General features: G+C 37.8%; 1 protein-coding gene and 2 pseudogenes across 1 annotated transcript in view; 2 read left to right on the forward strand and 1 right to left on the reverse strand.

The window, feature by feature from the left end:
- The window catches only part of LOC119998198, a 31129-nt pseudogene extending 13850 nt beyond the window's left edge, over positions 1–17279 (forward strand).
- The window catches only part of LOC119998206 (E3 ubiquitin-protein ligase BIG BROTHER-like), a 42690-nt gene that overhangs the window by 1172 nt on the left and 23417 nt on the right, over positions 1–18101 (reverse strand). The window lies entirely within an intron of this gene.
- LOC120001869 lies at positions 7–3321 on the forward strand (annotated as a pseudogene).

Here is an 18101-nt window from a genome sequence, read left to right on the forward strand (position 1 = left end):
AGATATATGGAATTCAGAACCTCCGTTTGACGCTTCAATCATTATTATTTCTTTGCCGTTTGCAAACAAAACAGTTACGAGGACCACATTCATATAAAAAATATTTATCCAAATCAACACTGAATTTTGAAGGTGATAAGCATACACTGCATGCACTAACCCATCCGCAACTTGGTGTGTGAATGACTGCAAAGTTTCTAAGTATATGGTCACAAATAACTTTTTGAAACAGCTATTTGGGAATTAGGTTAATACTGTCCTGAAAGTCACTGAAGGAAGAAAAAAAACACTTTCATATTAAGCGGAAGTACAAAGAAATAGGGAAGATAATAAAACACGTTTTGGTTTTGGCTAGCAGATATAGTTCAAACCCTCAAACTGATTCTTACTTTTTTTCTCGCTCAATTTGATAATGTGTGTGTGTATATATGTATGTATATATATATATAGAATGAAGATGGTGGATGGGGCTTCCACATAGGGAGTGACAACAAAATGTTCTGCACATGCCTGAGCTTTATATGCATTCGAATTCTGGGTGAAGGACCTGAAGGTGGTAGTAACAATGCCTTCGCAAGTGCTCGGAAATGGATTCATGACCATGGTGGTGTCACATACATACTTTTTTGGGGAAAGACTTGGTTTTCGGTACTAATTATTTCTCTTAATTAACCTCAACAGCACTAATTACACATTATAAATTTTATTGGCCTATATATGTAACCAAAATTATATATTTATCTTAATAGATTGTTGGTTTGTTCGATTGGTCTGGGACGAACCCAATGCCTCCAGAGTTGTGGCTCCTCCCCTTATTTATCCCAATATTACATTACAGAAAATTATATATACACACATTAATGGTATTATATATGGTTTGAATGTTGCAGCAAAAATGTGGTGTTATAGTCGATTGGTTAATTTGCCAATGTCATATTTATACGGGAAGAGATTCGTGGGTCCAATCAGTCCACTGATTTTAGAAATGAGAGATGAACTCTATAGTATTAATCAGCCATACAGCCAAATTAACTGGAGAAAAGTTCGTCATTTATGTGCAAAGGTGCGTTTAGCAATTATGTCATACTTTGATATATAGAGCAATTTATATATTGTATTTACATCATACATTATATATATATATGTATGTATGTATGTATGTATGTATGTATGCATGCAGGGAGGATTTATACTACCCTCATCCTTTGATACAATTAAGACTTGTTGTGGGATAGCTTGTATGTGGTTACTGAGCCTCTTCTCCGTCGTTGGCCTCTAAAAAAGTTGATTAGAGATCATGCTCTTGCGGTAACAATGAAGCACATCCACTATGAAGATGAAAACAGTCGATATATAACCATTGGAAGTGTTGAAAAGGTGATCGATAACATTATCAAGGAATTGAATACATATGTATTTATGTATACATTTGCACGTTAATTTTTTTAATTAATTTCTTTGAGTTTGTGAAATGATCCAACTGAAGGCACTATGCATGCTTGCATGCTGGGTTGAAGATCCAAATGGGGTTGCTTTCAAAAAGCATCTCGCAAGAATCCCGGATTACTTGTGGGTTGCAGAAGATGGAATGAAAGTGCAGGTATATAATTTTTTTAATTTATATCATGTTAGACTTATAATATTACATCACTCGGAGAACACCAAGCGATGTGGTTTTTAAAAAAGTTCAAGCTTCTCTCAATTAACAAAGGTTTTTTCTGGACACAAGTACTGTTAAGTGAGATTGAGCAATATTTGTTTATTTGAACCTAATCGAAATGTACTAAATTTAGGGTTTAGCTCTCTAAGCTCAATTCCAGCTATGAAATACGCTCATATTCAGCTATGAAATCTCCCAAAAATTGCAGACTTCTGGAAGTCAATTGTGGGATACAGGGTTCGCCATTCAAGCGTTGCTTGCCACCAATCTTACCGATGAAATTGGACATATACTTACAAGTGGACATGACTTCCTAAAGAAATCTCATGTTTACATTACTAATTATCTTCAACTCTATCACGGATCTTCTATTTTTTTATTCTTCCTAATTAATATGTGTAATTTTATTTGTGTTATGATTAAAAGGTCAGAGACAATCCTTCTGGTGACTTCGAGAGCATGTATAGGCATATTTCTAAGGGATCTTGGACTTTCTCTGACCAAGACCACGGATGGCAAGTCTCCGATTGCACTGCTGAAGCTTTGAAGGTACGTAAGCATATAAAATAAATAGCAAAGAATTGCTGAATTACGTACTTAATTTATTTAGGTAACAAAGGGTCGTTGAGTGAGATTGTCAACTTAACCACGATAAATCTTGATGTAGGCCAAGTTTAGTAGTCCTAATTATTATAAATCTACTAAACTCGTCCTACATCAAATCTTAGTGCAAGTGGGAAGTCATGAGTTCAAGTCTTATGCGTGTTTCCATTATTATAATTTATGAGATGGATCATTATGTACGAATGTCACCCTACGTTATCCTCTCGCACGGGTTTATGGGATTGTGGGGTCTTCTATGTGGCTTGGGGTTTACCAATAAATTGCCCGATGTATAGCTGGGTGAATTCCACGTACCCAAAAAATTAATTTATTCAAGTTAAAGCTAGCATCTCATCAAACTCTAGTATCTAATCAAACTCTGTTTTAATTTGTTTACAGTGCTGTTTGCTATTCTCAATATTAATGCCACCAGAAATTGTTGGTCAGAAGATGGAGGCTGAGAGATTATTTGATGCTGTCAATATCTTGCCTTCTCTTCAAGCAAGTGTTGCTTCCGGGCAATACATAACGTACACCGATGTAGTCCCACGGTCAAATAAACTTAATTGATAACAAAAATTTCAATGAATCAGACATGGAGAGCGGGATCTGTTGTAAAAAAACTACAGCTGACCCTACTATAATTTCTTCTAACCCTACTATAATTTCTTATGAAGCCCATATAATTTATTTTTTTTTAAATCATGGATGTGTTTTGATTGGGTATACAAGTCCAACAGTATATGTTTTGTCCTAAACAAAAATTAAATTGATTCATTTCCAGAGTAAAAATGGAGGTGTATCAGGTTGGAAACTAGCAGGGGGTAAAAATTGGTTGGAAGTAAGTGTTTTTTTTTTTTTAAATTCCAATACACAATTAGTACATTCAAAAATTGGTTGAACAAGAATACGTTGAGTGCACCTCTTCAGCCATCCAAGCTTTAGTGCTGCTCAAGAAGTTGTACCCTCAGCATAGGCAAAAGGAGATTGAAACGTACATTCAAAATGCTGTGAAATACATGGAGGATGTGCAAATGCCTGTGTCACGACCCAAATAAGACACGTGACCGCGGATGACCCCAATGGAACGGATCCATCAAGGTCAAACAAGCCTCAAACCAAAACAGATAAAACATATAAACTGAATATGATAGGAATGTCTCATAACATTATATGTCCAGTACATTAAGTGTCCTAACTGTGTTTATGTTGGACCAAGACTTATTGTCTAGGTCAACATTGTGTTTTTGATGATTGTGTGCCAAAATGTGTGTGAGCATAATCGATTTGAATATGTTTTAAAATGTGAAAAGGCATGTGATGCAGATTGGGAACGACCGCAGGACTGGCCCAAGCCCAACAACAAGAGGCCCTAACTAGCCACTGGAAAACCGGTTGCCCAATGTTAGGTTTGGCCCACTTATATACTGCAACTCAGGCTCACTCCCCACCGATGTGGTATTTCACATTCGATGTTGTGTTCTACATGATGGGAGGAGGAATACTTATTCTTTTATGTTTGAAGCTACGAAGATTGTGTTAATTCCCAATAATGAAGATGCCCCACCAGCGGCACCCACAACCATGGAAGGGCCTAACTTACTATCTATGGCCCAGTTCGAAAGTGAGTTTCACGAAAACAATATGCTCTACATGCTAATTGCAAAAGAAGTGGTCCACACTACACAAGACCTACCTGACCTAGTACAAAAATTATTAGTCGAGTTCCATGATGTGTTTCCTGACATTCTACCTGATACTCTGCCCCCACTAAGGAGTGTTCAGCATCATATTGACCTTATGCCAGGGGCATCTTTACCGAATCGACCTCACTATCGGATGAGTCCAACGGAGCATCAGGAGTTAAGGCGCCAAGTGGAAGAGCTATTGGAGAAAGGACATATCAAAGAGAGTCTTAGTCCTTGTTCTGTACCAGCACTACTCACTCCAAAAAAAGATGGAACATGGAGAATGTGTGTGGACAGCAGAGCCATCAACAAAATCACGGTCAGGTATCGATTTCCTATTCCTCGACTTGATGACCTATTAGATCAATTGAGTGGTGCTGTTTTGTTTAGCAAACTTGATCTGAAGAATGGATATCACCAAATTCGTATTCGCCCGGGAGATGAGTGGAAGACGGCCTTCAAAACCCGCGGGGGACTATATGAATGGTTAGTCATGCCTTTTGGGCTTTCCAATGCGCCAAGCACGTTCATGCGCTTTATGAATCAGATTCTACGGCCATACATCGGTAAATCAGTTGTGGTTTATTTTGATGACATCTTGGTTTATAGTGCTAACCCCACCTTACAAGTTCAACACCTCCGTGAAATCCTAACTGTTTTGCGCAAAGAAAAGTTATATGCTGCAGCTAATAAGTGTGCTTTCATGGTTCCCCGAGTTTTGTTTTTGGGATACAATATTTCAGCGGAGGGAATTGCAGTGGATGAGTCCAAGGTAGAGGCCATTCGCAATTGGCCGACGCCTAAGACACTCTTTGACGTGCGTAGTTTCCATGGGCTCGCTTCCTTTTATCGCCGCTTTATTGCTGGGTTTAGTACACTGGTGGCACCAATCACGGATTGCATCAAGGGTGGTAAATTCGCATGGACTCCAGAAGCTACAATTGCATTTCAGGAGATCAAGCAAGCTTTAACTAGTGCTCCAGTTCTTGTGCTTCCAGACTTCGCGAAGCCATTTGAGTTGCATTGTGATGCCTCGAAGGTTGGCATTGGTGCCGTATTGAGTCAAGACAATAGAGTCGTGGCCTTCTTCAGTGAAAAATTAGGGGGAGCCAAGCTCAACTATAGTGTATATGATACCGAGTTCTACGCTATAGTCCGCGCATTGCAACACTGGTATTGTTACTTAGTTCATAATGAATTTGTACTTTATTCTGATCATGAGGCATTGAAGCACATAAATAGCCAGTCCAAATTATCCTCTCGCCATGCTGCTTGGGCCAACTACTTGCAACAGTTTACCTTTGTCGTCAAGCATAAGTCCGGAGTGCAAAACCGTGTTGCGGATGCATTAAGTCGCCGACATGGTTTATTATCGTTAATGCGAAACAAAGTAGTGGGGTTTGACTCCATCAAGGATTTGCTTAGCACGGATCCATTTTTTGCACCAATCCTCCTTCAAGTAGCAGCCCATGCACCTTCGGCATTTTATTTGCAAGATGGATTTTTATTCAAGGGCGCTCAACTCTGTATACCGGCATCCAGTCTTCGCGAACTCATTATTCGTGAAGCTCATCGAGAAGGCCACGTGGGTCGCGATAAGACATATCAACTTGTTGCCGCCTCCTACTATTGGCCTAGTATGCGACGCGAGATTAACCGCTTTGTGGAAGGATGCCATGTCTGCCAAGTTTCAAAGGGTACGGCTACTAATGCTGGCCTATACATGCCACTCCCAATTCCCTCACAACCATGGACCGACTTAAGTATGGATTTCGTGTTAGGCTTACCTCGAACCCAACGAGGATATGATGCCATATTTGTTGTTGTTGATCGTTTCTCCAAAATGGCACACTTCCTCCCTTGTAAGAAGACCACTGATGCGAGCAGCGTCGCAAGTATATTTTTTCGTGAAATATACCGTTTGCATGGGTTACCCCTTTCAATTGTGTCTGACAGGGATACGCGCTTCTTGAGTCACTTTTGGCGCAGCACTTGGCGCCTCGCCAATACTGATTTGAATTTTAGTAGTGCCTACCATCCCCAAACGGATGGGCAGACGAAAGTGGTCAATCGTTCGCTAGGAAATTTATTGCGTTGTCTTGTCGGTGATAATCTGAAGGTTTGGGATCAGAAGTTGAGTCAAGCTGAATTTGCCTATAACCACTCCGTTAATCGCAGCACTGGATATAGCCCCTTCTACATTGTCTATGGCATGGTTCCCCGAGCTCCAATGGACTTAGCTGCTGTCCCAGATCAGAAGCGCCCACATGGCCGCGCTGAAGATTTTATTGCTGAGTTACAACAGTTGCATCATAGTACACAACAACGGCTGCTTGAGTCCACGACAAAGTATAAGCAAATGGCTGACCGAAAGCGACGTTCGGTGACTTATGAAGTTGGAGATTTCGTGTGGGCAGTCTTAACAAAGGACCGCTTTTCACCAGGCGAGTATAACAAATTATCAGCACGCAAAGTTGGCCCCCTTGAAGTCCTTGAGAAGATAAACTCTAATGCCTATCGCCTCAAGTTACCCAGCCACCTTCGCACTTCGGATGTCTTCAATGTCAAGCACTTATGGCCAGTTCAAGATGATTCATCCGAGGGAGAACACAGTTCCAATTCGGGGTCGAATTTTGTCTCACCAGGGGAGGATGATGCAGTCCACATGGCCCGCGCATTCATGGAGAGATACGACAGGCGTATGAATTAAGGATGGGATTAGCTATTCCGTCAATTCAGCAGACTACAAGGCTATTACTGCAATCATGGAATCAAGAATATTTACATTACGTCTTTTCCGTTAATTTAGCATTTTATTACTCCTTTATTGTTGGCCACTACTAGCACTCCTTTATTGTTGGCCATCACTAGCTCATTATTATATTGTTTCCAAAAAGGTTGTTTAAACTTGACAAGTTCGAGTATTTATGCATGTAGCCTTCAGAAGGCAGGGGCAGTTTTTGAGTGAATTAATAAGATTTGATATACAAGTCTTCTTTTTCAATTCTTGGGCATTCATAGAATTCAACGAGAATTGAGGGCTTGATTTCGGTATTCATTGGATCAACGAAATTGAGTGGCTTGACCTGGTATTCGCTTGCGGATCAACGGGTTTGAATATCACCATCACGTTGTAATTACATCAGTTGGTATCGGAGCCCGCGGGGGCCTGCCCGTGTGTACTGAGCAGGCTAGGGCCTGGGAGGAGCACGAGGACGTGCTTTCTGTGGCGGGTGGGAATGATGCAACATCGAATGTGAAATACCACATCGGTGGGGAGTGAGCCTGAGTTGCAGTATATAAGTGCGCCAAACCTAACATTGGGCAACCGGTTTTCCAGTGGCTAGTTAGGGCCTCTTGTTGTTGGGCTTGGGCCAGTCCTGCGGTCGTTCCCAATCTGCATCAGCATGTTTTGATGGTTCACCAAAATACATGTTCAATACGTGATCTTGAGTGTGAACTATGATTATATCTTAACTAAATGATTTATCTGCGAATTGCTTATGCTTATAATGCTATATATGCTAGAAGTTTAATTATTTGATCATAACTAACCTATGTTTCAAGCATGAAGTTCAAACGAGCTTACAAGAATTTTTGAGAATATTTCAGGTTAAGTCTTAATACTCCAATGAATATGTGAGCTATTCGGTAGTCCAAGAATGGTCTTGGAAAACCTAGGGCTTGCTACGAAATTCCTAAGCACCTTGCTAAATCCACTAGAAGAGGTTGTTCTAAAATTGGAAAGTTCAACCAATTTATGTACAGTGCCAAGTTGGCTAGAGTTGAAGAAAAGTTGCATCTATTGAAGTGAAGTTCAAGCTAGAGTTCAATCAATTCAGCAATCATTGAAGTTAAGCTTGCCATACATGGATTAGGCGTGTACCAAAAAGAGATGCTTTTGCCTTATTATTTTTGGTGACTTCGAGGTATCTTGGAGAATTAAAGTGAAGCTCTACTTACCTTATATGTGCAGCCTATTGACATGGTTTTAGCAATTCGGTTTAAATTTAAAATGGGAAGAAGAAGACCTTTGAAGTTTATTTGAAGATGATTATGTCTCCCCTATATATCTTGGACGAAATTCTTGGAAGAAATTATGTAAAGTAGATGATCTACTTACCATATGGAGAGGCAATGACATTGGAGACTTATTAGAATGTATACTTGCCATATTTGAGAGCCGAAAATCAAGAGATAAGAGGAGCTAGTCATTTGAAATTTGAATGGAGAAGAAATGATTTTATGAATATGATTTCGACATCTTAGTTGTAATCTCATAGAAGAATATGCAAAGGAGGAGATTTTCTTGCCATATGGAGATATTTGACTTGGGGATATTATGGCATTAAAAGAAAAGGTTCTCTTACCATAATTGGTGGTCCAAAATCAAAGAGGAGTTGTTCATATCAAGATGAGCCGATTATATGATTCAAATAGCCTTCCACGACTCATATAAAGGTATATTGAAGAAGATTTATTTCCTATTTGGTCAAGTTGACATCAAAGATTGAAAAGAAGTCCCAACCAATCACTTTGTGCATTCCAATGGAGTCAAATCTTTTCTATAAAAGGCAAGGAAATAAAGAGGTGAACCAATCTGTTTTATCTCCAAGTACAAGTTGATTTCAAGGCTCTAATGAAGGCTCTACCCGATTTCTCTCTACATTCAAGGGAGTTATTTCGTTTCCTATTATGTGAAGATTATGACTGCTGATTTCATTGGAGGATTGAGAAGACTTTTGCCAAGTTTAATGAGAGATCTTATTGCCTTATTTGATGGACAAAAACGTGGGAGCTGATTGCTAACTTTAAGAGAAGAATACCATGAATCATTATTTTAAGGAATCAAAATAGGAATGTGTTGAGATTGAGGAGAAGACTTTGAAGTTTTTCAGACCTAGTTGTTCTATCTATATATGCAGCACGTTTTGTTACAGAGAACAGTTGGAGAAGTCGAGCCACAATTCCCTATCATCTTGCTTTGAAAAATTCAAGAGTTTGTATTATATATTCTTCAAACTTCTGTTCGTGAGAGTCGTTATTATTATTCATACTTGCTACTGCAACCTTGAATCTTCTTTGTACATCATATTTTCATCTCCCCATTAGAGAGCTCTTTGTGCCCAAAATTAACATATCCTACCTGTGAGCTATCATCCTTGTTCTCCTAGTTTGCTGCTGTAAACACTGAGAGAGAACCTGAGCCAAACACTTGTAAAAGCCCTTAATTGGGTATACCATCCTTGTGAGGATTGTGAAAGTTTCGTGATTTGTCTTTAAAATCACGTGTGTAAAAAGTTAGAAGGGTTAACTTGTGAAAACCTCTGAGTTTCGGTGGTGAACTCCGGAAAATCACCGTAGTGGATTGAACTCCTAAGCAAGGGTGCTTAGGGAGTGGAGTAGGAGAACTTGGTGAAGTCGCCGAACCACTATAAATCATTGTTTGCATCTCTCTCAACCCTACTCTTTTATAGTTGTGTTTTAAAATGTTGTGCATTGAATGAGTGACCATGTTGTGTGGTCGTGTGGAAGGAACAGTGGTGGAGGGAGATGTGGGTATAGTAGCTGAGTCATTAGGGGTTGATGAATTATGGTCAGTAATGGAGGGTGGTGGAATAGGTTCAGGTGGTACAATGGGGTCATTATTAGGTGGGGAATGGACCATTGAAAGGGGCGGATTAGGTGGTAGAATAGGTTCAGGTGGTACAATGGGGTCATTATTAATCGAGAGATATCTTCATTAAAAATTACATGACGAGATAGGTAACTTCTATTGGTGATGGGATCCAAACGCTTGTATCAACTTTGAGAGGTAGAATAGCCAATGAAGACACAAGTTTTTGATCTAGGTTCCAATTTGTTATTGGTATAAGGTCGTAACCTAGGAAAGCATTGGCAGCCAAAGACCATTAATTTAAGATAATTGGGAAGTTGTTGAAAAAGAAGTTGATAAGGAGTAAGAGGTGAAGTAAGATGTATAGGTAAGCGATTGATAAGGTACGTGACTGTTTGAAAGGCAAAACTCCAAAAGACTGGTGGTAAGTCGGTAGAATGTAGTAGTGTGCGAGCAGTTTCACTTAAGTGCCTATGTTTGCGTTCCGCAAGAGCAACATGTTGTGGGGTATAAGGAGAAGACTGGAACCAGCTGATAACCTTCTGAATAAGATACGATTAAAGCTTTTGGAATTCCCTCCATTATTGGTGTAGAGTGTGAGAATAGAATTTTGAAACTTCTTCTCAACCAGCTTTTTAAACTTTAGAAAGACAAAGCACACTTTAGATTTTGTATGTAGAGTTTTTTGCCAATATAACACTGTCAAATTTAATATTTTCTAATATAACATTGGGATGAAAATATTTCCCAATATAACACTACACGCCATTCAAAATGACGTATTCTTTACAACTTTTATATGATCACGCCATCACAGATGGCGTGATCCATTCACACCAATAACGGTGGCGTGAGCAGTATCAAAATATTAAGTTGGCGTGACTATTCGATTTTAAATAGTCATATATGTATATGTATATATATATATATGTATGTGTGTATATATATATATATATACACACACATACATATACACACATACATATATATATATATATATATATATATATATATACACACACACGTGTAATATATATGTGTACATGAATTCTCCTATGTGGACTAAAAGTGTGGATCAACTTTGTGACTTGTTTTTCAACCATAGATATGGGTCCCATAATAAATATGTGGCCCCCACTTATGTTGTGCTTTATCACATCTATATACATACATATATATATATATATATATATATATATATAGAATAATTCTCCTATGTGAACCAAAAGTGTGAACCAACTTTGCGAACTTCAAATCCAATGGTTGTAATAAAACAAAACAAAAGTAGGGATCATAAATTTTCTGTGGGACCCATCACATCTATGGTTGAAAAGTAGGTTCACAAAGTTGATTCACATAGGAAAATTATTCAGTATATATGTGTGTGTGTCTATATATATATATACAGAAATTCTCCTATGTGGACCAAAAGTGTGTACCAAGTTTGTGGACTTGTTTTTCAACCATAGATGTGGTGGGTCCCATAATAAATGTGTGACCCCCACTTATGTTGTGATTGATTACAACCATTGGATTTTGGTCCACAAACTTGGTCCACACTTTTTGGTCCACATAGGAGAATTCCTGTATATATATATATATATATATATATATATGTGTGTGTGTGTGTGTGTGTTTATTTTGTTCATTCACGCCATTCCAATTTGCGTGAATAAACAAAAATCACTTTCACGCCATCTGTGATGGCGTGATTGTATAAAAATTGTAAAAAACACGTCATTCTGAATCGTGTGTAGTGTTATATTGGGAAATAATTTCATACGCTATTGAAAATGGAGTGACTAATGCAAAATAGATCACGTCATCTTACTATATAAAAATTGTAAAAAACAAGTCATTCTGAATGACGTGTAGTGTTATATTGAGAAATATTTTTATCGCAGTGTTATATTGGGAAATATTAAGTTTGACAGTGTTATATTGGCAAAAAACTCTTGTATGTAAGGGAAAAAACCATGTGTATATTGGGTAGCCTACGATTGTCGTACGGAAACAGCAAATAATTAATGTCAAAATTTGAGCATTTTTTAGTACTCATCGTCAACCCCATCCAGGCTGTACCCAGAAAGAAAGAAAGAAAATACATAAAAAAAAAAAAAGGTACTGACTTCATTTTTTTTTTCTCTCTTCTCTGCACCTAATAGGGGTAGAAAAAAAATAATTTCGGATCAGATATATCATGTGTTTATGAAATATTTACATATCCGGACTTTAATCTGGATTGGATTTCGAACGTACTTAATTAATTGATCAAACCCGGATTGGTTATTTAAATCCGATCAAGTAAATCAGATAATAATATAATCCAGGTTAGGATCCATACAAAATAAACTGAGCAAGATTTATGTGTTTAGACCCGGACATTGTTTTAAGTCTGACAAAATTTTTGTATTTTGACTCAAATTTCGGACATATAATTATGTTCAAACTTAATTTAATCTGGATTTGATAAATTTGATCATTTATACCGAACAGAGAGTTGTTGCACCCCTACTCCCAGCACGGATGTTGAATTAATGACCATGAAATCAATTTCTCACCAAATATTGGCCACCTACATGTATAGTACATACAAAGCAATAATGCTTTGGACACTTGCCGACAATTTTATCGTAATGTGTATCTCTTCCATTGTCTTTTTTTTTTAATTTTTTAATGAACAAAAAGTGATAGAGATCCCAATAAATGAGATTTTAATAACTAATCATGTCCCTTGATTGATATAGATCAAGTTTTGTGGGTTTCTACACTTGCATCAATCAATGGCTTGGATTGATTACTGGGATGACTTAGATCCCTAACATTTTTGTTAATAAATACTAACAACATGTATGTCTGTTTGTGTATATATCATCCAACACTTATGCACTATATACCATTTTATAGGGTTTGTGTCAAAGAGGAGAAGTTTAAGAATGTGGAGGCTCAAAATTGCTGAGGGAGGTAAGGAGCCATACTTGTACAGCACCAACAATTATGTTGGGAGGCAGGTTTGGGAATTTGATTCCGAAGCTGGAACTCCCGAAGAGCGAGCAAAGGTCGAAGCTGCTCGCGAGAATTTCTACAAAAGTCGGAATCAAGTAAGGGCTTGTGGCGATCTTCTTTGGCGTATGCAGGTATAAATTATATGATATTTGAAATCTAATGCTTAGACTAATAATAATTATACACCCCACTCATCTATAGTTATTGTAAATTGCCATGGTAATTTAGCTAATCTATACATTAGTGTTTTATAAACTCCTTCCGAACTGGCCCTCACCTTTTGTTTGATTGGGTCCCATGCAAAACAAAGAAATAATATGTCTATGATATTACGTGATCAGTTTCTTAAGGAGAAAAACTTCAAGCAAACAATACCAGCAGTGAATGTTGAAGATGATGAAGAAATCACATATGAGAAGGCCACAGCCTCCTTAAGACGGGCTGTTCACTACTTTGGGGCCTTGCAGGTGCACGACGGCCATTGGCCAGCAGAAAATGCTGGCCCATTGTTTCAACTCCCTCCCTTGGTAATGTGTATGTACATCACAGGATCTCTAGATGTTGTATTCACCAAAGAGCATCGTAAAGAAATCCTTCGCTACTTATACAATCATCAGGTACGTACGTATACACCCACTCCAGGTTTTTATATATATGTGTATATATTTGCGGCTCAATTTGATAATGAACATATATATATATATCTGTAGAATGAAGATGGTGGATGGGGCTTGCACATAGAGAGTGACAGCACAATGTTCTGCACATGCCTGAGCTATATATGCATGCGAATTCTGGGTGAAGGGCCTGAAGGTGGTAGGAATAATGCATGTGCAAGGGCTCGGAAATGGATTCATGACCATGGTGGTGTCACGTACATACCTTCTTGGGGAAAGACTTGGCTTTCGGTACTAAAAAACACAACGCGCATCAGATTACTTGTTATATTCTCTACTTTATTAGAATAACCAAACTTATATATTTATTTATGTTAATAGATTATTGGTTTGTTTGATTGGTCTGGGACGAACCCAATGCCTCCAGAGTTCTGGCTCCTCCCTTCTTTTCTCCCAATGCATCCAGGTTGCACAATGTGTAATATTACATTATAGAAAATTGGATATATATATATATATATATATAATATAGGAATTCTCTTATGCGAGCACCAGCAAGTTATATTAACTTACGCACCTCAATCTCACCATTGATTTGAAATATATGAGACCCAAAGTAGTGGGTCACACTTGTCATTTCACTTTTGAAAACACTTAAAAAGTGGAGTCCGTGAGTTATTAAGTTGCGGACATCCGCATAAGAGAATTTCTATATATATATATAGGAATTATCTTATAATTACTCAAAGTAAGGACTTAAAATAAGTACACATGTTTTCACCATTGATTTAAAACATGTGGGATCCAAAACAATGGATCCCACTAATCATTTCACTTAAATCAATGGTAAAAAAATTGTACTTATTTAAGTCTTTACTTTAAGTACTTATGAGAGAATTCCTCTATATATATATATATATATATATATATATATATATTAATGATTCTATATATGGTTTTTGAATGTTGCAGAAAAAATGTGGTGTTATTGTCGATTGCTTTATATGCCAATGTCATATTTATACGGGAAGAGATTCGTGGGTCCGATCACTCCACTGATTTTAGAAATGAGAGATGAACTCTATAGTATTAATCAACCATACAACCATATTAACTGGAGAAAAGTCCGTCATTTATGTGCAAAGGTACGTTTTACAATTATCTCATACTTTGATATATAGCGTCATTTACATCATAAATTATATATATATATATATATATATATATATATATATATATATATATATATATATATATCTGTGCAGGAGGATTTATACTACCCTCATCCTATGATACAAGACTTGTTGTGGGATGGCTTGTATGTGCTTATGGAGCCTGTTCTCAGTCGTTGGCCTCTAAACAAGTTGATTAGAGATCATGCTCTTGCAGTAACAATGAAGCACATCCATTATGACGATGAAAACAGTCGATATATAACCATTGGAAGTATTGAAAAGGTGATCGATAACACTATCAAGGAATTAAATTTCTTGATTTTTTAAATTAATTTCTTGAGTGTGTGAAATGAACGAACTGCAGTCGCTATGCATGCTTGCATGCTGGGTTGAAGATCCAGATGGGGAAGCTTTCAGAAAGCATCTCGCGAGGATCCCGGATTACTTGTGGGTTGCAGAAGATGGAATGAAAATGCAGGTATATAAAATTCTTAATTTATATGATACAGTCGTGCTTGGAATGGGTCGTTGATTAAGATGGTGAACGTAGATAAAATTGAAAAATCATGTATCACTAAAGACTTAACTTTACACGTTAAACACAAGCTAGTAATTACAGAGAACTATTAACTAACTGCCACTACACATGTCATCTATTCCTATCAACAATTCCTATCAACAATTGTTGCACGTAAATCTTCAATATAAACTGAGTTGTTGAAGATAAATATCAAGCTCCTCTTGTGGTTGATCAACGGTCTGATGAGATGATGCTCTTACATAGACTTATGTTTGTTGATCTGATAAGGATTGAGCTTGTAGTTGAAGTTTTGAGGGAGTTACACTTGAAACCAAACTCATCATTCAGCATGCTTCACTTCGTACCAGTTGAGGACCATGAGGAACCACCTTATCTCTCCATGATATTATGATATTGCCTTCTCTCTCCATAACAATTCCTCATCTTTTTGGTTCGCACACGTCTGATGTTTTGTGGGATGATCATCAAACACTTGTTTGTTAATTAACTTGACCGTTGTAACTCTTAACGCAAGCAGGAGGACATGAGTTCAAGTCTCATGTTTGTTTTCATTATCGCAATTTGTAAAATAGGTTCTTGCTCAACCCAGCGTGTGAGAGATGTCACCATGCGTTATCACTCGCACTGAGTCTAGGGTTTACTAACCGGTTGTCCAGTGGGCAGCTTGTTGGGTTGTACGTTAGGATTAAGTACATTTATTGTATTAATCATAAACAAGCAGAGAAGAAATTTTAGGGGTTTAGCTCTCTACCCTGACATTTAGCTTTGAAATCTTCCAAAAATTGTAGACTTTTGGTAGTCAAGTGTGGGATGCAGGGCTCGCCATCCAAGCGTTGCTTGCCACCAATCTTACCGATGAAATTGGACATATACTTACAAGCGGACATGACTTCCTAAAGAAATCTCAGGTTTACAATACTGCCTTTTTTCTTCTTTTTTTCCCTTTATATAAATACTAATTATTTTCATCTCTGTCATTGATTTTCCATTTTTATTCTTCCTAATATGTGTAATATTTTTATTTGTGTTCAATAATTAAAAGGTCAGAGACAATCCTTCTGGTGACTTCAAGAGCATGCACAGGCATATTTCTAAGGGATCTTGGACTTTCTCTGACCAAGACCATGGATGGCAAGTCTCTGATTGCACTGCTGAAGCTTTGAAGGTACCTATATATATATATATATAATAGCAAATAATTGCTGTGATGTTAAAGCTCTATAATATCTCATCAAACTCTGTTTTGTTTACAGTGCTGTTTGCTATTCTCAACAATGCCACCAGAAACTGTTGGTGAGAAGATGGAGGCCGAGAGATTATTTGATGCTGTCAATGTCTTGCTTTCTCTTCAAGTAAGTACTGGCTTCCGGGCAATACATTGCGTACAATTTAATGGTAATTACATGATGTAGTCCCAAGGTCAAATAACATTTAGCGAGGGCATTTGTAGGAGAATTTGTGTGAATCTAATATTTAGTTGTTTTTCCAAAATTTAAGCTGCGAACGTTCTAGCACCCGGCTTGAGTGAGCGGGACCACAAGGCTCTGCAGTATCAAGCTTGGTGGTGTTCGGCAAATTAACGACGGGCTAAGTCTCTTTGCCCCACATCGCTCAGTGGAAGATGTGAACTAAGTACAGAATATAATAGACCAAACTTCAAAACTAGTAACAAGCATTTTCCCATGCATGCTCAAACTAATATGAGTTGATACTGAGTCTGGGAAGATAAAGCTGACAAAATGTTACTAGTATGGAGGGGTGGTATGTAATAGACGTTCTAATCTAAAAAACATCCAATAAACTTATGCATTCGTTCATTTGCAGAGTAAAAATGGAGGTGTGTCAAGCTGGGAACCAGCAGGGGCTCCAGATTGGTTGGAAGTAAGTGCCTTTTTTCTTTTTCTTTTTAATTTCAATACAAAATTAGTACATTCAAAAGATCATTATGCTAATTAATTCCACGTACATATATTGGATCTTCTTACCCTAATTAGTTGCTGAATCCCACCGAGTTTTTCGAGGACATTGTTGTTGAACACGAATACGTTGAGTGCACCTCATCAGTCATGCAAGCCTTAGTGCTGTTCAAGAAGTTGTACCCTCAGCATAGGCGAAACGAGATTGAAATGGCCATTGAAAATGCTGTGAAATACGTGGAGAATGTGCAAATGCCTGATGGTTCCTGGTATGGAAATTGGGGAATTTGCTTCATATATGGTACATGGTTTGCACTCGTAGGGCTAGCAGCTGCTGGTAGGACATACTACAATTGTTCCGCTATACGAGGAGGTGTTAATTTCCTTATTAGGACTCAAGGCGACGATGGCGGCTGGGGCGAGAGCTATCTTTCATCTCCGCACAAGGTATATTAATAAGATTGAGCATGCCTTACATTGATACTAACATTGGGAGAAAAAAGACGCATTTTCCTATTACAGAGATGGTGCAATTTTATTTTTTACGTTGCTTAAAAATCACTAGCATGGTAGCATGCATGAATAATATGTTTTTGGGTGATGTAGAGATACATCCCTCTCGATGGTGGTCGATCGAATGTGGTACAAACATCATGGGCTACACTGGGTTTGCTCTATTCTGGCCAGGTTAGCTGAGGATGAATTAATATATTGTGTACTTAGCATCCCGAATGTTTTTTGATCTTATGACTAATATTAATATTACTTGATAAATTAATCAATAATGTTTAGGCTGAAAGAGACCCGACACCTCTTCATCGTGCTGCGAAATTGATAATCAACTCTCAGTTGGAGAATGGTGATTTCCCACAACGTGTAAGTCTTTTGTGTATGTATTCGTCAATAAAATCATGGTTTTCTAGAAACAAATGGAAATGTAGTTCTCTATGAATGTCTGCAAAGCTTACAAACATCTTCTTCCATTCTTTTTTTCCCTTCTTAAAATTGGCATGCAGGAATGCACCGGTACCTCCATAAAGACCTGCGTGATACACTATGCTACTTATAGGAATACCTTTACATTGTGGGCATTAGCAGAGTATCGAAAGAGAGTCCTCTACAATCATTAATATAGTACTAGGATGGCTTATGGAAACAATTGTAGCTTATGGAAACAATTGTTAAATCATTATATGTCTTATTGCTTTCTAATTTCTTTGGGGCTTTTGGGTTTGTAATTGTATGTCAGCATGCCACATCACCACTAGGATGGTTGAG

The sequence above is a fragment of the Tripterygium wilfordii genome, chromosome 1, assembly GCF_013401445.1.
Source record: "Tripterygium wilfordii isolate XIE 37 chromosome 1, ASM1340144v1, whole genome shotgun sequence".
NCBI classification, from domain to species: domain Eukaryota; kingdom Viridiplantae; phylum Streptophyta; class Magnoliopsida; order Celastrales; family Celastraceae; genus Tripterygium; species Tripterygium wilfordii.